The 18,407-nt window shown below is 36.0% G+C and overlaps 1 protein-coding gene and 1 long non-coding RNA gene across 4 annotated transcripts in view; both read right to left on the minus strand.

Annotated features, from left to right (window-relative positions):
- AKT3 (AKT serine/threonine kinase 3) overlaps positions 1-18,407 on the minus strand; it is a 145,104-nt gene that overhangs the window by 100,026 nt on the left and 26,671 nt on the right. The window lies entirely within an intron of this gene.
- Positions 10,088-12,799, minus strand: LOC136287655 (uncharacterized). Its single transcript, XR_010720237.1, has 4 exons — positions 12,597-12,799; positions 12,416-12,473; positions 11,025-11,072; positions 10,088-10,398 (listed from the first exon to the last, which is right to left on the minus strand). It is a non-coding gene; the product is annotated as an uncharacterized lncRNA (long non-coding RNA).

Here is an 18,407-nt window from a genome sequence, read left to right on the forward strand (position 1 = left end):
CCCAAGTATCATCTACCGTCAACATCATTCTCTGGTCATCTGGACTCCAGACTTGCAGAGTGCTAAACAGGATGCTGGACACACTCCTCCCCTGTATGCCGGTTATCTGCACTGTCACACCAGACACATTAGTTTCACAGACCAACAAGTCTGGACTTCTGGGGCCATCAAGAAATTTACCATACCCTTTTTCTTTGCACAATTAATATTAGAAATAATTTTCAAAAATTGCACCTGGTGCTTAACAATTTTAAGGCTATGATTTATCAAAATTCAGGTAATTTTATTCCATACAAATAAATAATTGCATGTATGTATGTACTTTACAGATACTCTAAACCACATTTACAATTTAAAAGGTGTTTGAACTCTGTACTGATTTACCTACTATGTTTTTGTGAAATAAATGGAATATTCACGTTCAGTTTAAGCTTACATGCACTTAAATTATAAGTCTGTATTTGAAACCTTTCTTTACCATGTAAATCAATTCCTTTAAATTACCTTGTGCCTTTCAGAGAAGAGTATGTCAAGATTGTTCAACCTCTTTACCTTCCTCCTTCACAGTGTAAGTTATCAATCTCTGGAACAAAAGCTGAGATTGTTAAAGGGCAGCATCTCCATATTCAAAGCATGAAGGAGCACACAGAAACATGGCTGACACCACCTGCTTGAACAGCAGTAACCTCAGCAGTGTGAGTCGATTCCCACATCACCTACAGGGACCCTTTCCACTAATTTATCTGAATCTGAATACAAGTTGAAACAAGTGAAGTCAGTTATTTCTCAGGGAATTAGGGGAAGGTGCAGTCATGCTCTTGTATGAAGACATTAAAATAGATCTTCTGTCAAAAATCGACAATCCTTAGGCTTTGAAATTTGACTTGGAACTTGCCATTTGGCACAGAATTCACGGGATGTCAGAGATGTCTGTAGGTAAAGCTATTCAGATGTTATTAATATCATTATTTATATACAGATATATATACTCCACATCTGCTAGGATAAGACTCGTTGAGCCTGGCAGTCCAGTTCTCCAAAGGCATGTTACACAGGCCACTTCCCCTCCCCTGATGTAGAGACCGATTGTTACTTGCTGCAATTGCTCCTTTTGACAATCAGTTTTCTACAACAGAATGAGAGCGGAGGGGCTCTTCCTTGCACTCCAAGTATTACCTTCAGTGATTTCTGGGTAGCAGTGAGATGAAGGAAGCAGTCCACATGGAATAATTCACACCAGGACAAATGCACTGCAGAATTCTGAATGAAGCAAAGGGGCAGCAGGTGATAAAAAGAACAAGCTGGCCAGAGTGGGTCCTTGGATGGCTGGTACATTTAGAAGTGGAGAGAAATTCAAAGTTGTCACAGAAATGAGCCGAGAGCATGAAGCAGGAGCTGGGACTCACAATTTTCTGAGAAGACCCAGAGAAAGAAGAGGGTCAGATTTGGATTGTACACATGCAAATGAAGAGTAACAGGACAACTAAAAGAAGAGAACATGAATCTTGAAGGAAAGGGAAGATAAGGCTTTGTTACAGACACCAGTTACATCTTTCAAGTGCAAATGTCAGTTCTAACCCAAACCAAGAGGATAACTCCACGATACAATTACTTTTCAGTTTGCTTTTAAATAGGAAGTCACATCAAAATCAAACTCCTTTAAAAGGCTGACCAGTAACTTGGTAGTTACCAAGTAAATTATTCAAAAAGTTTTAAAAAATGCCAGAACTAAAGCTGACTACACAGGTTTAATTTCAGATACATACATATTAACACGGGAACTCTGCTCCTGTCACTAAGCAAAAAACTACACAGTACTTCCTTTATTCTTTATTTAACAGTTGGATTCAACTTCGCTTCAAAATGTCAAATGTCTATTAAAATTCTCCCGCTGATACATTGAATTTAAGGACTTTGACACAATTACCTATGAGAAAGTTTACTGTGTATGCATATTAAATATAGCCATAATTCTATGTGTATTCATTTGACAACGAGTTTTCCATGTTACACGATTATTTACCTACATTTTATTTCATCTTTTTATTTCAAAGAGTAACTGTTGGCATACTGTATTTTTTATTGCATTTCTGTGTCTAAAGATCTCCAGAGAGGAAAAAAAAACCAAAACCACACATACCACCCCATAAAAACCAACCAACCAACCAAAAAAATCCAACAACAACAACACAAGGAAAAGCCCCAAACTCAATGGCAACTGCAGTAACAGTATTCAATCACAATATCAAAAAACTGAGAACTGTAAAGTGAGAGAAATTGTCCCAGCTCATATAGACTAAAAAATACATGAGTGCATCTTTCACAGTGTTGGACTAGTGAGGGAAACCTAAAAAGAAAATGAGCAATTTCCCTCACATATTTGCTGCAATTGCTTCCTTTTTCAATGGGTAGCAAAGAGTTGGAAAAAAAAAATTCCTATTTTCTTGAAAACGAAATAAAAAAAACTTGCAAATGGTTCATATTTCACCTCCAGCCCCAAGAAAAACACCAAACCACAGAAAAATTACAGACACAGATCTGCTTCTCAATAAGAAATGTCATATGCCAAATGTGGTATTTTAACATTTGAATGCTTGGAATTATTTCAATACTCAAAGCTGAAAGACTGTTTTAAAGAGAAAACAAACAAACTAATAATAATGCTTTCTTGCTTTCTGCTCTTCTGAACTCCTTTAAAAAAATAACATGAGGCTCATATCAGGCAAATTAAGCTTATGCTGTGGTCTAACACCTCTAACAAAGTGATCAGCAACAGAACAGGAATTTATTCTATGCTATATCCATCTCCCATATGAAACTATGAAGATCTGTCTTTCACGTCTCTTCATAAACTAGTGCTCATTTCACATGTTATAGAATTTAACTGGCATGATGTACATTCCAAATAAAATATGATTTATCTTCCTAAACAAATGCAGAAGGCAAATTTGTCTACCACAACAAACAAATTTGAATACCTCTTATTTCAATTATTAGTTCCATAACTTAGGACTAAATAATACTCAACTGAACATTCAAAGTTTTAAGTAGGAAAGTGGTTTGTCAATATTATTTTTTAGTTTTTCAACTCAGAAGAAAAGCTCACCAATAGTGGGGGGGAGGGGTGGTCTGATGGTGATTTATTTTAAATTTAATTCATCAATATTTTCCTTCCTCCTATGATTTATACAGCTATCAGTAACCACTATGAGAAACTCAGCCTTTCACTGTAGCATATTATTGTGTTCTTTATACAGCATGCTTTTATTGCCATCCATTAAAAAAACTGGTTTTATTATTCAATCAATATACCATAGTATTTTGCAGTAAAATGATATCTGGTGAAGAAAGAAATGTATCAGAATGATCTCTTTTATCTGGCTGATGCATAATCAATGATCCTTCCTCTACAGATGGCTACGAAAGCATCCAAAAATGCTTAGATGTGAGAGTTCATCATGTGCCTCAAGATGCTTTTTTTTTAATTAGATTTTTAACATACACCCTCTGCCCTGATCACTAGTCCATTCTGGGCTTCAGTGATTTTTAACAATAAATAATGAAATATGTGAAGAGCTGAAGCCCTGATCTCATCACATCTGGCCCCACAATTCATGCACTGGAAGTATAATATTGATGATTTCAGATGCAAGCACTCAGTAATTGAGCACACCTACTTGCAGGCAAACAGGCTAAAATAAAAACATACAAATGTCACCTGTAGGAAACAGCTAAAATAAAAATATACAATTGTCTCATGCACACAGTGCACTGGGCTTATCAAAATTGAACATTAAGTGTGAACCGAATGAACTCCTCCTCCTGCCTCCCCACCCCATCACTCCACCTGTACTGTCAACTGGTAGTCATCGCTTCCTGCTACCGAAAGAGGAGCTTATTCACAAAGTTCATTTTAGTCAGTCAAAAACTCCACACACCAAGAAACATACTAAAGCCTCCTTTTTACAAAAATCACTGAAAAGAGAAATGCAATTCCTGTAGGAAAGAATGCCCAAATGACACGGTGCATACTGCTGGAAGTCCTGGCTGCAGGAACAGGGCACTCCCATGGCACTGAGGAAGTCTTATCCTCCTCAGGCTGTTTTCCTCTCCACTACTACCCCAGACACTAAGACACAACCCCCCATTTGCTCCTTCCCAGCAGTATGAGATTTTCTCTAAGTATCAACAGAGTTTTTTCACTCTCCTGTAAGAAATAGATGGCCACATTCAAGTAATAATTGCTACCATGCTCCTAGTAATAGCTAAAATCCCTTGGACACCTTCTTTGCTCTGTAGCCAGAGTAAAAGCTCTATGACAAAGCTTCAAAACTGAAGCTGCAGCTACTATGAAGTCAGATGCTGTGATAATCCAGCATCCTCTCCAGCAAGGCAAAATTTATGAGCAATAGAGCTCCTTTAGAACCAAATTAACTGTCATTTTCATTTTAAAAAAGAAAAAATAAGCCAACCCACAGCTTGCATTTCAGTTGATACTGAAAAACAGAAAAAAAATTACTTGCAAAACAATTCTTATTCAACTCTGAATACAATTCCCACTTAGCCTCCATCAACATGCATCCTTTTATCTTCTCCCACCACAAACAGCAGCTTTCTCATGCATCCATTGCTTCCTCCATGCCTACCCAAAACCCACCCCACCTCTCTCCTTCCATTTTGTTCCTCATTTTTAACCTGAAACTTTTTTATTTCCTTCCTCATTCACGTGTCACCATCACTAAATTATTCTATCCGGAATTTCTCATTCTGCTTGTTGACACAGAAATAATAAAGCTTGAAATTTGCTCTAGATTATTATAATACATAAATGAAACTTAAAACTAGATAAAGCTTCTGATTAATTACAAAACACAACACTTGCTTACTCTCTTACAATCCTTATTTACAGCCTCCTAAGGAACAGCAGAACTGCCTCACTAGAAACATAATACAGTTTATTAGGGCTATGTAGACTGACTCAGAAAGTGTTCCAAAAATACCTCTGTCCTCCTTTTTATGACATAATAGATGACAACAGCTAATTTAAGTAAATTTTAATATATTACATATAGGGGGAGCAACACGCATTTTCTACCAATCTCTAAAAAGTATTTTACACTCCTACTTTGGGGACATACCTCTAAACATTTTGTGGCAAATTTCACATTTTATAAAGTAGAGGTCAAAAGGAACATAATCACAATTAATGCAACAAAAATCAAAAGGCTGTCCCAGATGAACTGTCCACCTCAGTAAATTTAACCAAGGCGCAGCACTGTGGTGGCAATATTTTTTAAATTTCCTTCAAACATATAAAGAATCCCATTTTATGCACAACAGAAAATGAGTTTAAATTGTAGTAACAAAGAACCACTAATAGAAGAAGTGAAAAAATGGAAAGTCTATATTTAACTTGGTGCTCAGTCATTAGAAAGGTGCCCCATAACGACCATATGTTACTCAAATATGTTATCACACCTACAATTTCATCATATGTCTCCCAAGAAATTAATTAGCTCTAACTTTTTCAACTTTGACAAAAATGTCTGCAGTAAGTCAGATTACTAGCTGTTGCAAATGCTTCAAAATTCAAAGCTTGCCTCAGCTTTTATTTAACCTTTTAATTACAATCATTGAATAACATTTGGAAGGCAGATGTTCCTTTTTTTTGCATTTGTGATTATTAATAAAAAAGACCATTTATTTTAAATTAATATTACTTTTTCAAGTACAAAAATGCTACGAAGATTATCTTTATACAGCAAAGAATGGATACAACCACAACATTAAAACTCCAGTTACCCTCATTAGGAGGAATAACCCGAAGAGAATGAATTCCAACAAAAAAATCACATGGTGTGATCCATTTACAATAAAGAATTAGGGCAGATCAGGAAACTCTGCTAATCTGAATATACTGAATCAACACAGAAGAGCTCACCTTTCATCTGTCACCTGAGGTCAGAAAAAACGGTGAGAATGTTTAGGCTTGACATGAGCATGATGAGAATCGAGACATTCCATATTTGCCTTATATTCTATAAAATATAAGGGGAAAGTTGCACGGATATGACATCAAAATCAATGTTATATAACCTAAATTAACAGTACCCACTAAAATGCCAGGTTTGGTGCATAAACTACAAGGTCAAGCCTTGTAGTTCACAACAAACCCTAATGATGTCATTCACAAATCAGATTTATTTTGTTGTGATAGCTAGAGAAAACCTGCAAAATTTATTTCAACAACTTCTTAAGTCTAAAAAATTACTCAATAAATCACTACCTATGGAAGAAATAATAAAGTTGTTTTAATACAAGCATACCAACATTCTAAATGTTTTTATCACAAAACAGTGATACAAGTTTCAGACTTGGTATCAACAAAAAATAATAAAAACCAAATTAATTTTACAAGCTACACTTCCTCAATTCTTAAAAAGTATTAGGCACATCAGTATAGAGCTCCTCGAAGAAAATTTGTACTTCACTGTAAAATCATCAAACGATAAAGATGTTACATCACTGCTGAAGGCTTGTATTTAGAGTTCCTTGAGGAACAATACTATAAAGCCATAATTTTGCACAGAATTAACAACTAAAGGCTCAAGGAACAATCAACACTTTCAATGAAAAGGGTGAAACAATAATGTTTTGACCAAGTTCTTCTTAAGGGAGCGTGACATAATGCGTCACCATAAACAGTAAAACAAATAATCCAATAATGGATTATTTTTTTCCTCCAAACTCAGATGAAGGCTCCTATCACTTCATCCACTGTCAAAACTACCTTTAATACATGCATGAACACACATAAGGAAACACTAAAATGGAATACATTTTCCAACAGTTCTGAAGATGGTTAAGGTATTCCTGTGATCGTCTACAGGTTTTACTAACCAATTATAAAGGTTAAGCCAAAACTTAAGATAAACCCACCCTTTTTAAATTACAGATAAGACATTTTAAAAAATTAATTGAATTTAACAAATCCTAACTCTGTGTCTAATGATACCATAACTAATTTAAACTAATAGGAAGGAAGGAGGAAAGGGGAAAGGGAAAAGAAAGAATAAAAAATCCTTATTATTTTTATAAAGAAAAAAAGTTGAGTGGGGAAAGGGGGGAAAGGATGCTGAACTTTAATTCTATCATCTGCTACTTTTCTCTATAAATGTTTATATTTTAAAGTGCAATGTGTCGCTATGCAATATTTCTAGTAAAAGCTGCTACTGTATACTTTGGTATACAGAACATCATGGGGCAATTATGGTATGACTTGATCATACCCAAATGTAATTTTTGTAGCATCAAACATTCAAGGGCAATATGAGAGTAGAAAATTGATTTTAAAGTAAATATTGAAAACACTTTCAACACAAAAAGAAAAATTATGCGTGAAAATTCATTAGTACAGCTGTAAATTAAATTTTTAAAATCATGCTTAAAAATTAAAAGAAAAAAAATACTGTCTAGACAAGCTTGCTAAAAGCAGCAAACCACTAATAACACCCACCCCTTAGCTCATTCAATCCCACATTGTAATTCCAAGTAGTTTTTCTATGTCTCATTTCAGGGGAACTGTCCTCAACACTGAAAGCCAAACTAACTGGATCATATGCAGGCAGCACTACTAATTTTTAAGTGCTCATCCTACATGTTTCACATAGCAAATGAAGTTTCCCACGTAGAAGAAAAAAGTCTCGTATGAAAACCATGCCCCTATGTGTGTTTCTACCTGAAATATAAAATGGAATTCACAATATTTTTTCCTAATAAGCAGACTCCAAACACTTGAGTACAGGTATAAAGATAGAAAAGCTGCTTCCTTGCCCTCAACTGGGCAGGTGTTGATTCACATCTCTTTAGGAATGTTCTGAAGAAGGAGATGAGACTCAGATGGAAATCATACCTACCTTCAAAAGAAATCCTCACAAAGACATGTATTATTTCCTTAAGAGTGCTTTGAAGATAACACAGAAATAGCTGTGCTACATTTAAAAAAATACAAATATATTCTTAACAAACTTATTTTTTAACTGAAATGGTGTGTGCTAGTAATATCTATATATTTTTAAAAAGTAGATTTTAATGTTTACCATCATCATCTAGTTCCCTTTTTTTGAGGTCAATCAAACAAAGAGATTAAATAAAAAGCCACGGAAAACCAACTGTGATTCAGACTGCTCTAATTGTATGAATAAACAAACCAAAGTCATTATGCAAACCACGTTTTAAATGGTAACACAAAATTTTATTTGGTATTCTCAAGCAACAATCTTCACACTTCTAAATCAGTGATCTTTTGACAACCATTAATAAACATTGTCCAGATTTTTAGTGGCCAAAGACCTATTTCATAGATTTAATTAACCACTTTATTAATATATGCAGTCCCTCCAAAGTTTTCACAATTTCCTGATTTTCTCTGGAAAAGAGAAAAACAAACTAACAAAATCCAGTAAGTTCCTTCACTACCAATGCCCATGTATTCACTTTTCCTGCCCTTCCACAAAACCCATGTGCCAGGGTGGATGTATCTGACAGGAAACTGTGAGTCCATCCAAATAAAGATTTTCAAGAAACAATTTTCACCTTGCACTGGAAACTAAGATCTTTGAGATCAAGGATCAGTAGAATTTTTCTGTGTTTCTTTCAACTCGTATCTACGAAATTCAAGAAAACCCAAAGAAGAACCCCAAGGATATCATACTATCATCAGCATAGCAAAAGAATGCCTACAGAGGGAGGAAATAAACCCAGGAATGTTCACCCTGCTCATCAAGTACTAAGCACCTTACAAAGGATCCCTGCAGCTATTCCCCTTTTCCACAGGAAAGCCATCATTCTTCCACTGTCCCTGAGCACAGCAGAAACTAAAATCCAAACAAACTGAGAGCACTGAGAAGAAAGGATTCTGCTCTGGTTGCAGGCCAGGTGAATTATGTGTATGACCAGGATTTTTGCCAAAGACAATCCAGACTTTTCCCAGCATGGGGGCAAAAAAAGACACATTTCACCAAAAAGTTTCTGAAAGTGCCCCAGTTAAACCCTCCAGATGTAATTTCTTTTGTAGCAATCAGACTTTATTTGTTAGTTCATATCCTAATCAAAACAAAACAGGCAAAAATAATTTGCTTACTGATGACACTTTTTTTTCTTAAAAACTGTCTGCCTTTTTCACGCTCTTCCTCTCCCACTTTCGTGTCATTGAAATAGCGACTGACATCAGAAAGCAGCTGTGCTGCACACACCCCACCACCGTGCCACAACTGCACAAGAGCTTCCCAGCCTCCCTCTGAAAAGCTGAAACCTAATTAGGATGCTTAAGATAGCATTATGGATATTGCAAACGATAAATAACTAACCCAAACATATAGGCTATCACAAATGCAATGGATAATTTTTCAATCTTTTTCATCTAAAAATATTCTGGTGTTCCTACATATTGCACAGAAAACAATCAATGCCACTTGAGAAACTGCTTGCTTTTCCATTTTGCACCTGCACTCTTCTGCTGTGAAAGTGTGTTTTGCATCAAGATTTTTATCACCAGTCCTCAAGGTGGGTTGAATTAGAGTAACAGTATTTCTGGAAAACACACCACCAATATTCTATGAGATTCCTGCACAGACCTAAGTTAGCAATAAATTGTCCTCTTCATATTTTTAAGAATATTTCATGATTTTATCTGCATTCTATCCATTTGCAATTATGTGAACAGTAGACCTAAAAAATTCCATTTTTAAGATGAAAGGAATTATGCACATAAAAAATTACATAGCCTTGTAATTTTTGAGTAAGCTACGTAAGAACATTATATATTATTTGAGGGCATATCAGCGTATTGTCTGAGGGCAGACTCTAACTCTTTACTCAGGCACCTGAATTGTTAGAGACATTCCAAGGTGTAAGCATCACAGACTCCATAAAAAGCTAATACATCCAGCAGGAGAGCAGTATCTTCAGAAAAACAGGGAGCCCTACCCTTAGGGATGTAAAATTCTGCTATTGATGTTTCAACATCCTGGTGACTAGTGAGAGAAGGGAGAAAAAGAGAGAGAGAACACAAAATGTATTACTAATGAAGATTTTATTCACTGGGGTAGAATAACAGCAGAAGGCAGATGAAAACAGTAGCTATGCCTGATCCTTCACATTTATCTCGTTTTAAAGTTCTCTGAGCAGCCACCTGCACAGGTCACGAGGGCGGAATTCAAGCAAAACTCTGCTGAGATGCAGGGACCTACGTGGCTCTTCTGTCCATGACAGGCACCAGCCACTGGCAGGAGGCTTCCATAAGAAGCCCCAAGGAACCCAGCACCAGTCAGAGGGCAGAGGATGTGCTCGTTTGCGAGGTCCAGGCCTTTGTTCAGTCTTCTGCCGTTATTTTTCACCCTTGAATTCCAAAAGCATGTGTATTTGAAATGCAGTGCCATATTATCTGGAAATCTATAATTTTAAGACGAAATTACCACTATAAGAAGTAAGGCTGTAACACGGCAGAGAAATGCACTGGCAGTGATTCAAATTCATCTCAACAGGGCTCGGCACAGACATCAGAGACCTTCACAGGCAAACCCTCCCGTGGAACATAAGCATTCAATTACATTGCAGAGTAACATTACAGAGTTTGATTCAACTACTACAGGCTTTGGTACTTTTATCCATGCAGTCTTGCACTGTACATGTTAAATGTTAAGATATGCTCACAGTTTCACATATAACAATATTTCAAATTTCTAGGGGATCTTCAGGCATTTAAACATATTTTCTGTCTGGTCTCATTGCAATATATGAAGCTTAATAGTGAACTTTTTAATGTATTCACTAGCAAATTTTTTATCATTACAGATATATTAAATATTTAATAGTTATTATCACTTTCCCTTACACTCCCTTAATGCAATGCAAGTCAGAATTTGCACTTCTGATGTAAACTGAAATGATTTTATTCACAGGTCTTTAACCAGGTCCTTTCTCTCCACCCCAAATATTGACAATTAGAATAGTCAGCATTTTACCTCCTGTGTCTATCACCATACTTCCGTCAGGTTTCAAGTCTTCCAAATCTAATGGCAATAACGCAAAAAATTAAGGTACTACAGTGTAATTATGAAAGTATTCCTCCATACGAGGATCATATTCATAGTGCAGATATTTGTATCAAATCACAAAGAACCTTTCAGACATGATAAAAGAAGTGAATATTTGAAAATATAATAATTTCCAATTTGTACTTTGTGAAAGTGTACTAATTCACAAACACAATCCTCATATACCGTTAAGCAAACACTGTTTTATGGAAGAGAAGGAAAAATGCAGCTCCTCCTGTATATGTTTTCTGAAGACATTATGTCTATCAAAATAAGTTCTAAAAGTAGAAAAGGCAAAATTTGCTACCACAAAGTGAAAGTGCATTAGGTCAGCATTCAAAATTTCTCCAGAATCACCATTTTACACTACTTCAGTGGTGGTTTATGTATCAGTGTGCTTATGTTCTGTAGAAAAAATCTACAATGTTAAACTGCAAAAAGACAGTTCACGTAAGGTTTTTTTTTCATCCAGGAAAGTCATTTACACAGCATGCAGTCAAAATACACATTAAAGAGAAGTATCATCTAGATTGCTGAAAACAATGCCAACTGGGCCACAGGACACTCATATCCAATAAAAACAATTTGATTTTGAAATAAGCTTATGAAAATTTAAAAATATACTATCAGCAAAGTTTGCAGTCCTGCTTCTTCCATTCCTGTGTTTCATGCTTCTCAGACGAGTGACTTCAAAATTGAGAAGTAGGTCTCAAAGCTGATTCCCACTCCCAAAACACTTGACTCATTTGGAAAAGCATTAGCTCATTATGTAGCCCTTATTTTGTCTGGCACTATAAACAAAGCATCCAGCTACATCCATAGGTAAGAATAAAACAGAAACTTTTCTAGGCTACTTGCAGAAACTGAAAATAAATTTCTAAGCGTTTAAGGGCTGTAAGAACAAAGAATGGAAAAGGAAATTACTACTTTACACTGAACAAATGAAATAAAATCTCTGCTGGCTAGCTTTCTCAAATTTTTTTAAAAAAGGGAAGTTTTAAAAAATAAAAAAGGGAGAAATAATGATCAGCTGTTGGAAAAATAGCTTTAATGAGCACTTGTAGCACCACATTAAAACACCCAATTTGCTTAATAAGTAGGGAATGTGAGTCTAAAACTACAAAAGGAGTGTGAAATCCCATGCTACAATAAAAACTGTATCAGAAGAAGACAGAGTGCACTGAATTTAAGTAGAAATCTACATGGAAAAGTACAGTAACTTCCTAGGAAAACCATACCAAGTTTTATATCTCCAGTTTAGCATTACATGGCACTTGCCATCTCCAAAATAATCCAAGCCCTCAAAAGCACATGCTTACCAATGTATCCTGTCTGAAGTCCCAGACGATGTAGCTCAGGCAAAGCTGGGGGCTGGGACTGGGAGGAGCAAGAAGGGATATCAGAACAAAGATCTACCAGAAACAGAGTTTCCTGGTGGCTACACATTCCTAGGCACCCATATATTGGACACCTGTGATCAGAAAGTTAAACCTGACTGACCTGGCTTGGGGGCTGGGATCCCAAACATTTCTGTAGATACCCAAAGGCTGAAGCTGTGAACTTAATATCAAAAATTACCGCTTTACAGGGAAAACATTAAAAAAAAACAAACAAACAACAACAACAACAACAAAAACCACCCTCTCCACATGTCTGCGTTTAGGTCTCAACTGCTGCGCAAATTCCTGCTAATGTAGGTGTCTTGTTGGAGCAAAGCCTACCCCTTGCAGGAAATCCCCACCTTTTAACAGGGCAGAACATGGAGGAATCCTCCCCCTCCGAGGGATTTGTTCTGGGTTGTAAGAAGATTATCTCCTTTTCAGTAGCCTCAGGTGCTGCGGGTCTGTCGCTGGCTGCTAAATGGAGCAAGGTGAACTCCTGTGCTACAGCAGCCACTCATGTGTGACTGCTCTCCCAGGAATTACCTTACCCGAGCTCTAAAATCCGAGTTTTCTGGCAGAGATGTCAGCCAGAAGACTGCCTGCAAGCTTCCCAAAAAAACAAGGTGCATCTCCTGAATGGCCACGACACACGCAGGAAACTTTTCGCACACCACCGCTTAGGAACACGGACAGTCTGTTTTGCCAGAGGCAAGGGAGAGGGAATGGGGGAAGCACTTCAGAAGTTTATTTCCTACATAATCACACTTACAACCTGCTGGAACAAAAGGAACAGCCAAGGAAACCACAGTAGCAGAAAAGTTCTGCTGGATCAACTCCACTCCCAAGCCTATTACAGCAGAGAGCCCCTGTTTGCAAACGAACGTGCAAAATGTGGGAGGGAACGGGGAAGCAAGAGGGAGAAAAAAGAAACACAAAACCAAAAAAACAAACCAAAACAAACAAAAAAACCTCACACACATCCCCACACAAAGAAAAAAAATAGGAATATATCCATTATATTTATTTTCTCTTTAAAATTAGCAATACCACAAACCTGAAAGCAAACTTCTCAAACAGAAGCAAATGCACTGAAATAACCACCCCACCTAAGTAAAGACTCACTTTTAAAGAGACTTTGTATTCTCCCACAACAGATAGTAGGGGTCACAAGTAAAGACTATCTAATCTTTTATCAAAGCAAGATTTCTGCGGTGATCACTGCTCAAAGATTTTGTAGATCATTGCTCAGGGTACCTTCACCACCTGTGACAGTTCAGAATATCACTTTATTTATTTTCCTCAGATGAAAACAGTAAGCTTTATATAAGCAAACAGAAAATCATTTTATTTTCTCAGAGAATAAAACATCGTAAAAATACATTATTTTGATTTGAAAAGATCCTCTGTCTCTTCAGAGAAGACTAACAACTACTAAAACACCCAAAATAGAAACAAATATTAAAATATTAAAAAACCCACAATCAATCAAATACAATTTTCAGTTTTCTTTATAATACATACACTAAAGCAAACAAACTAAAAATCCTTAGCACAAAAAAGTCATGGGCAAATTTAAATGTAATAGGATGTGTTAATAAAAGATAAGATTATAATAACACTACGACAGTTGATAGAAATCAACAGAATAAAAAAAAATATTTGAATATTATTCATCCAGCTTCCCAGAACAATCAAAATGTCCTTGATCAGTCTGATGTCACCACTCATTAAAAGCCTCAGATTTTTTTTTCCCCCTAACATATTAAATGATGGAAGGAAGAATAGTCCTGCATTTCTCATTTCTTTGAATTCTGTTTTTAGCTGATCCATGTGCTGACAATCACAGGCACACGGAAGAGATCATTTATTTGGGTATAATAAAAAAAGCTATTTGCCAACAAAAAATAAAACCCCCACAGAAGAGATTACATCTTAATAAAACACCTTTGGAGTAAGGATGCTCTTACCAAATCAGATACAGAACAACAAAGAGTAAGATAAACATTCTAAAGGTAAAAAAAATTATCAGCCAGTTACAAGTCAGTCACATAAGGAGATGCTGAGACAGTAAGAATTCTTTACAATAGTCCAGATTTAGAAATTTGATTGTCTTAGAAAAATCTGTAAAGAACAGTAATGCAATGATGTTACAAAAAAGACAAGTAACACAGGAGATAAATATCATTATGCTATGTAATAACAAAAATTTTGTATGCAAATCAAGAAAAAAAGAACTAAAATAAGAATTTATTCCTTTTATCTGGCAAAGAGAAAAGCTCTGAAATATCAGCATTTACAAATTTTGAGCACTAACAAATTAGGAGAGTGGCAACTAAATTGATACAGGTCCTGAGAGAACCAGACTGAATAGGGGGTTTTTTTGTTGTTGTTTTCAAGAAAATACCAATTTTGAAGTACACTAAAAATAACTAGGCTTATCCTAGAACAGAGAATATGGTAGGGAGTAAGAGGAAGGCAGAATATTATAGTCTTAAAATATGCAAGTCTCATAAGGAGGACAGTGATTAATTGTGCTTCACATCTACAGATGGCAGTACAAAAAACGATCAGCAGGGAAATTTAGACTACATGTTGTTAGAAAGTTGGTCCAAATAAAGTTTGTTAAGTTCCTGAACTACTTTGTATCCAATAGTCGCTGGAGCTTTCAAGAATACTCAAGACAAACATCATGCACGGACTTATTTTGGTTTTGAATCCACATCAAAATGGAGGACACACAACTTCAACACATAAATTTCTTCCAATGTTACATTTTTAAGTCAAATAAAAATATATCAATACATAATCTCAATTGGCAGCCTTGCTGAAAATACAGACCAGTATTTTTGCACTTATCTAGTAATTTTAGTAGATAGTTTACAACATAAGGACAACTGTACTAGTTCTGCCAGCTTGGTGAGGTTAATGATAAAGTGATACATTTCTCCAATATCTTATTAACAGTATCTACACTGAAACTCTCCCTTTGTTCAATAAACAGTTTTTATACACACGAAGCACTTTTTTGTCATCATAGGTACAACACTGAAAACGGTCACATTATCAAATATTATTAACATCATAAAATTAAAGATTACCTAGGTTTTAAGAAAAGTGTGCCTCGAGGGGAAATTTTATTTTGCTTTAAACAGTTTCTGGGAGGAGCACGAGTGACTACACTTAGCAGTAAATCCAAAGGGAAAGCAGAGGGAAATGGCAGTCCTCCTTCACAGGCAATTCCCAAAACAACATCTCAAACCAGCTATGAAAGGAATAAAGTTGAATCAGGGACAAGGACAAAACAACGCAGGCGTGCTGACCCTACACAGCAGAAAGACAAAGACTGAAACATTCCAACTTTATTACAGAACTAATTTAGTAAAAAACCTGGCATAAACTCAACAGAGCTGTACTGTGGGAACCCACATCCTCTCATCTGTGCAAACCAGAGTTCAGTACCAGAGAATCACTCATTCAAGGCTATCAACCTGGCAAACCCTCTTAGTCTTAACCATTACTAAGAGGGTATGTCTAGACTGATTTTGACTATGCATCAAAAATGGGGGAAGGACGTCTTCATACAGTCTTTGACAAAAATCCACCAGGGACTCCTCTCATCCTACTGGAGATCTTCTACATGGAAGGGTTGCCAGTCTTTCTTAAGAGAACAAGATTATGTTAAATTAGATTTTGTAGTATATTGTATCAAAACGCTGCAATGAAAATGCACAGAAATATACACAATTTCAACAAACAACCACTTCCTCAATAACTGGAATTCAAATTAAGATTTAAACAATGTTTTCTTTTTGTTCCTACTGTGTTTAATGCAATCCAACTTAATACTTAAAAACCCTCTTTCTTAAAGACGTGTTTTTAATCCTCTGCTCCTGAAAAATATGTCAATATTTTTAATGATCATCCTATAATTGTTCTCTTCAAACAAACCTTGAACAAACAATACAAGGCGACTCCTGCCAACTCCCTGACCACAGGTCAAAGAATAGAGTAATCCTGTATTTTTAGCTCTTGAAGATTTTTTATTGTTTTGTACTCTTGGGCAAAAATCTTTAGCAGTGAGCACAGGACAACTGCATTTCAAACCTCTAGGCAACACATAACTTGAAATAGTATATTACACAATGTCTTTTCACTTCTTTTATTACTAGAGACATTATTTCTAAGCTTGCCTTCAGTACTATTAAAAGTACATTATTACAATCTGGATACACAGATATTTCAGTTGCCATGCACACAAAAGAGCAAATGGCCATGGAAACAAAAGGAGGAGAGGTATTCTGGAGTGTGCTGGATTAATTTTTTCATATAACATAACTGAAATCTGCTCTGAATTTGACAGAACGGACAACCTCTGACAAAATTTGTTAGTTTTAACTACAATCCTAACTGGACCTAAGTAAACAACAAATCAGATGCAGAATCTGTCAGGGTAGAAAACTGTCACTGTGTAGGCTCTGCAGGACAGAGTAAAGCTAGATGCCTTACCTCGAGTGCATGAGAGGAAGGCATCTGAACTGAGATCCATCAATACCAAATATGTAAATGGGATAAAAACATTATCTGTAAATATTTTAGAAGAAAAACAAAACCAAATTTTGTTTCCTCAACATTGAGCCTCTAAGTACAGCTGAACTGCATTCGAAAGCTTTTCTCTCCTTTATGAGGCACTAAGAAATAGTCACCATAACACATCATACTCTAAGTGGAAGAAGCAGAAAAGCTGCAGTTATCAATAAACTTCGGAAATGTTTGAAGAGTTATTCATTTTGCCTAAACTCATTATCCTGCTAAGTGGAACTAACAGTCTTAGTTCACTACTTAGAATAGATACATCTAGAAGGTGAATGAGTTGTTCAAACTTCTCACAGGATACACTCATTCCCATGTGTTAGGCTGGGAGTCAGTGAGATGATTCAGTGAGGGAGAAAAAAACAAACAACTCAAACTAACAAAACAAACCAAACAAACAAACAAATAAACTCCTCAAGCAACCAAGGAAACAAACAAAAAAGCTGTAACACACACCCACCCACACCCACACCCCTGTTTGGGAGATTTTTTCCCCCTTGAATATCACAAGGGGAAAATAAAACACAAATCAATTCTATTTACCAAGTCTAAGACATTACTGAATGCTTACTTTGGACAAACTTTGTTGAGATTGTTATATTTTAATAAAATGTTTTGCATAACGCATGAGCAAGAGACAGATTGAGATAACAGATTTGAAAGCTTCCACTTCAACTAGAAGTCTTTTATAAAATTTACATTCTGCTGCTTCCAACACAAACCTTTGTAACATTAGGCTCATAGCAGGGTAAGTTAAAATACATTGCAGAGAGATGCTGGTTTGGAAATTCCAGAACTCCTATGAAGTGAAAAAAGTAGAAAAATGTAAGAGCAAGTGTTCTCAGGGAAAAGGTAATCCATAATACTGTCATCAACTGTATGCTACTTGGACAAATAAGCCTGGATTTTTATTGAAATAATCCTGAACGCTCTATTACACATTAAGCTAATCAGTGGGAATGCATCTAAAGATTTATTAATAACACAATCTTCTTTCTCTTTTCAGGGCCGAAATTACATACAAATTCTAAAATAAACTAAAATACAGTATAATTAAATAGTATGCTTAGTAATCTCTACTTTTTACTTCTGACCATCAACTTTTAATCACTCTTTACTATCTGCAATATTAAGAGAAAACAACCCAAAACTCTTCAGTTCACAATGCTGAAAAAGCCCACAAAGAGCCAAAAAGCCCCGAGCATTTTGTCTGCTCTGAACCACTCCTTGCACATTCAGTGCAATGTCCCACAACCTTTTTACCTTTGTCGTTGTTCGATGGAGAGACTCTTTCAGTTGGTGCTTTTTGTGTGTTCCTCCAGCTGCCCAGTGGCATGCT

Source organism: Chamaea fasciata, unplaced genomic scaffold, assembly GCF_029207755.1.
Source record: "Chamaea fasciata isolate MVZ Bird 193981 ecotype frontalis unplaced genomic scaffold, bChaFas1.0.hap1 SCAF_3, whole genome shotgun sequence".
NCBI lineage: Eukaryota > Metazoa > Chordata > Aves > Passeriformes > Sylviidae > Chamaea > Chamaea fasciata.